Below are 5,291 nucleotides of genomic sequence, written 5' to 3' on the forward strand. Positions count from 1 at the left end.
ATACATACAGCATTAACTACAGGCCAGGCACCAACATATATATTCATTTAATCCTCACAGTCCCAAATGAAGAAAGGGAGCTAGAAAGGTTAAATAATTTGCCCAAGGTCATAAGCTAGTTAAATAAACGGTGGAATCGGAATTCCTACCCTTGGAGTTCTTGCAGCTGCGCGATGAGATGGCGGCACCTCTGGAGCACTGGGACACAGGTTTGATCCCTGGCCCAGCACGGTGGGTTAAGGATTCAGCATTGCTGCATGTGTGGCGTAGGTTGCAACTGTGGCTCAGATCTGATCCTTGGCCCAGGAACTGCATATGCCAAGGGGCCGCCAAAAAAAAAAAAAAAAAAAAAGAATTCAAATGCACATTCTGGCTTTGGAGTGAGTGTATCCTCTTAACTACTATGCTTCTCAAAATGAATGTATAATCAAATTTAGAATAATGGGGGAATGTCTTTAATAATAATTGTTATTTTTCTCATTTAAAATTTATTCTTTATGAATATTTTTAGGCTTGGCTTCATGGAAACAATTCATATCTTGAGTGTCTTTGCCAGTGAGGACAAATCCCTGCCTTCTCTGTAATGGAAGGGATCTGATCTGATATTAAGTGCCCAGCTGGTCTCTCCAGAGCATGGAGCAGGGCTCAGTTATAAGCCAACATCAGCTTCTCAAAAGGAAAATTGCCACTGCCAAAAATAGCCTGGCTTGACTCCAAAATCTGAAGGCCCTGTGCTGTTTTTCTCCTGTGGATGTTTGCCACAGTGTGTACACCGTAGCCTCACTTGCTGAGGGCTTTGCACACCACTGGATTTGCTAGACCATAAAATTCAAAGTTCTGACACTGCAGCCTTTACAAACTGGTGATCATTCTCTCTCTCTGGGTAGCCTTTATAGGTTACTTGGAAAATGGGTCAGCACAGCATAATCAAACATGGTAATTACCTCCAAAACCAAGAAATCCACCAAATGCTTGGAATTTTTCTTAGTGGTGGGGGGTGTTCAGGACAACAGCTCACCTTTCTCTTTAGACAAGTTACTATGCTCCAGACTCCTGCTCTGAATCCCTAAAAACTCCATTGAAGTGGAATTTCCCTTACATTTCCACAGGGATTATCTCCTCTCCTCCAGATCACATGTGTTTCACCAAGGCATTTAGATACCTGCTACTGCCTATTAGGTATGTGGATGACTATAGGTCATCACATGTAGAGTGATGTTCTGAGAAGTGGGAGATCATTAAAGTACTGGTACATTAGACTTCAGCAGAGCTGGAGAAGTGATACAAACCAGATGCAGGACAGTAAGATGCTATTGACCTCAACAGGTAAAAGTAATCTACGTTTCATGTTTTCTGCTTTGGGCTAGAGAAAAGAAGCATATTCCCAGTCAGTAGCTGCATGGCTGCAGGTGTTCATTTGCTTTAAATCAAACTTACCTGAAAGAACAGACACAAGCTGTCCAGTATAGGGCAATTAATTTAAACGTAGGTAAGGTAAAGTTCACCATCTTGTGAATTTTCAGTCTTTGATGGTGGAGGTAATATTTATCATGCCCTCAGCCATATGGGCTTACGATTCTGGTGGAGCAATTAATTTAAACGTAGGTAAGGTAAAGATCACCATCTTGTGAATTTTCAGTTTTTGATGGTGGAGGAGAGCTCCAGGGTCTTTGCTTTTCTTACCACAATAACTTTCACTCTCCCAGTCAGTGTGAAGATTCTGCCTGTTGCCAAATACGTCTATCATAACCGTGCTCACAGGTACTGGAAAATAACCACAGGATAGGTAAGATAGATCCAGGCCAAGTTTCTTTTAAAATTACATGATCCCTGCATACTGTTAGGTATGCCATAACAAAGTTCCACAAACTGGGTGGCTTAAGCAATGCCAATTTATTGTCTCACAACTCTGGAGGCTATAAGTCCAAGATCAGGGTGTTGACAGGGTTGGTTCCTGCTGAGGGCTGTAAGGGAGAATCTGTTCCATGCCCCTCCTGTAGCTTCTGGTGGTTTGAGGGCAATCTTCAGCAGTTGTTGGCTTCTGCTGCATCATCCTGATCTCTGCCTTCATCTTCACATGACATTCTCCCTGCATGAGTGACTTTTGGTCCAAATGTCCCTTTTATTTTAAAATTAGAAAAAAAATTGGCCACATCTGTGGTATGCAGAAGTTCTGGGGCCAGGGATTGAACCTGTGCCATAGCAGTGACAATGCCAGATCCTTTACCCTGTGAGACACCAGGGTACTCCCAAATTTCCCTTTTATGTGGCACCAATCATACTGAATTAGGGCTCCACCCTATAACTTCATCTGAATTATATCTGTAACAACCTAAATTTCCAAATAAATTAACATCCTGAGGTACTGGGGATTTGGACCCCGACACATGAATTCTTAACCTATAACACCCTATAAGCCTTTTTTTGGGGGGGGGGTACGCCTGCAGCATGCAGAAGTTCCCAGGATTGAATCCACACCACTGACCTGAGCCACAGGAAAGACAACACTGGATCCTCAACCTGCTGAGCCACCAGTGAACTCCATAAGGTCCCTTCTCTTTTTTTCTTTATGGCTGCAGCTGTGGCATAAAACAGTGACCTGAGCTGCAGCTGTGGCAACACCAGATCCTTTAACATACTGTGCCGGTCCAGGGATGGAACCCAAGGCTCCACAGCACCCCGGGCTATTGCAGCCAGATTCTTAATCCTCTGTGCCACTAGTTGTCCACAAAGATCTTTTAGGTCCCTTGAGATCAGTACTGGCTTAAGATCAATTTCCAAGCATTCCCTAGAGGCCTGGGAATTTCCATTAACCTACACACAGGATTCTAGTTAATTGACTTAAGATTCCTTTGGGGAAGACTAGATTTATAATTGTTATGATAACACTGCTGGGTGCTTTCTCCAGGGTACTCAGCATTCCTTTATTCAAGGGCTTTGAGTCTGAGAATTTAGTGAGTGTCCATAACTCTCCATCTTGGTAACTTAAAATAGGCCTCTTTGCCAGACCTGGATTTTTATTTTGTGTTATACAAACCAAGCAGGGCCTTAGTAGATTATATTTCATCATTCCTGCTCTGTTGCCTTAGTACTGCCCCCTGGCTCCTGCAATTCCAGGATCCCTACTGACATCAGGGATTCCATTTTTTTTTTTTTTTCCTTTTTCCTTTTTTTGGCCACCCTGAGGCATATGGAGCTCCTGGGTCAGGGATCAGATCCAAGCCGCAGTCAAGACCTAAGCTGCAGCTGTAGCAATGCAGGATCCTTAGCCCACTGTGCCAGACTGGGGATGGAAACTGAGTCCCAGCATTCCCAAGATGCTGCTGCTGATCCTGTTGTGCCACAGTGGGAACTCCTGGGATTCCATTTCAATGGCAGCATCTCTTAGCTTCATCCCCAGCCTATTCGGGATATACACTGCAGCACTTTCAAGGTAAGGTGTTCCCCTTACCTATGTCCTTCCCAATTCCTTGTCAGGAACGTCCCTTGAGCAATTCTGGAGGGCAAAATCAGGAGATGAGTTGGTCACACACATGATAAATCTATACCAACATTTCTATCTTAATATGTTTTTGGACTCATCTTCTAAGGCTGTACTAAGGAATTTTTAGCGTTTCAATTTATTTGCGTGTAGTCCACTAAGTCCAGGTTTCCTCCAACCAACCAAGAGCTACTCTTAGCTGCTAAAGCCAAAATATTGAACCCAGACTCTCTAGACTGCCCATATTAATCAATTCAACCCAAATGATATAAAATTGTTTTCTCCCTGGTCTAATACCTTTGGAATCCAGTCCACACACATTCCCCAGGTTTCTACTGATTCAATTAGTAACATCTTGGGAGTTCCCTTCATGGCTCAGTGGTTAATGAACCCAACTAGGAACCATGAGGATGTGGGTTCATATCCTGGCCCCGCTCAGTGGGTTAAAGATCTGGCATTGCAGACACAGCTCGGATCCCTTGTTGCTGTGGCTGTGGTGTAGGCCGGCAGCTGTAGCTCCAATTAGATCCCTAGCCTGAGAACTTCCACATGCTGTGGGTGCAGCCTCAAAGGAAAAAAAAAATCAAATTAGCAACATCTTACCATTCTGAAAGCCATCTTCTCTCAGGTCAGATTTGGAGTTGCCTTTCTTTCTTTTTTTCTTTTTAGGGCCTAAACCTCTGCATATGGAAGTTCTCAAGCTCACTGAGGGAGGCCAGGGATAGGACCGGCATCCTCATGGATACTAGTCAAATTCCTTTCTGCTGTGCCACAATGGGAACTCCCTGGGGTTGCCTTTCTGAGGCATATTGGAATCTGATTCTAGTCACAGACCTGGTAGCAACATGGGGTATGGGTGGGACATGAGAAGTACATGAGAAGAGACATCAAAGCATTTCAAGGCAACTACCCCAGGGTCTTCAAGTGAGATAGGACTAGCCTATCAGCAAGGGGAAGAAGGACTGCTTCTGCTGGTTAGAGAAGCTAAGTGGAATCTGTAGGTTCAGAACACTAGGATTTATCCAGATCTACTCAAACATCCCCATTTTTCATTTTACTCTCCCAAACAATGCCAATTTTCACATAAGAGACCTGATAAGGTTAAGAATTTAACTTATGTTGTAATTCAATAATCCAGAATCTCTAGCTGATTTTCCTGTACATTAGACTTGTGGCTACAAGGTACAGCTTTGGGTTGAAAATTTAAAACTCTTGAGGAGTTCCTATCGTGGCTCAGTGGAAACAAATGTCTAGTATCCATGAGGATGCAGGTTCAAACCCTGGCCTCGCTCAGTGGGTTAAAGATCTGGCGTTGCTCGTGAGCTGTGATGTAGGTCACAAATGCGGATTGGATCTCACATTGCCGTGGCTATGGCGTAGGCCGGCAGCTACAGCTCCCATTTGACCCCCAGCCTGGGAACCTCCATATGCTGTGGATGTGGCCCTAAAAACAAAACAAAAAAATAATAAACTCTTGCGCTTTACATTTTCTTTCTTTAGCCTCTCTAGCATAAGCCACCTCCACTTGAGTAATTTCTTAAACGATGGTCTGTTGCAGCCACTTGGTCTATCAAAGTCTTTTATCCAAAAGACATTCAATCCAACATAACCAAGAATGTATGTAATTTTTGCCTATTAGTCTGCCACTTTCCAGTGCCAACTATATCATTTCCTTCTAATCCAACTTAGTCATAACTGATCAATTCATAATTAACCATGTTTGAGGGCCTATTGTCTATAACCAATCCTGGAACCAAATACTGTATCCGTCAGGGCTCAGTAACTGCAGGGAACAAATCTTTTCTACCCA

The sequence above is a fragment of the Sus scrofa genome, chromosome 6 (genome assembly GCF_054392235.1).
Source record: "Sus scrofa isolate SSC_HxYL_T2T_F1_AM1 chromosome 6, Sscrofa_HxYL_maternal_Yorkshire_Landrace_v2.0, whole genome shotgun sequence".
NCBI classification, from domain to species: domain Eukaryota; kingdom Metazoa; phylum Chordata; class Mammalia; order Artiodactyla; family Suidae; genus Sus; species Sus scrofa.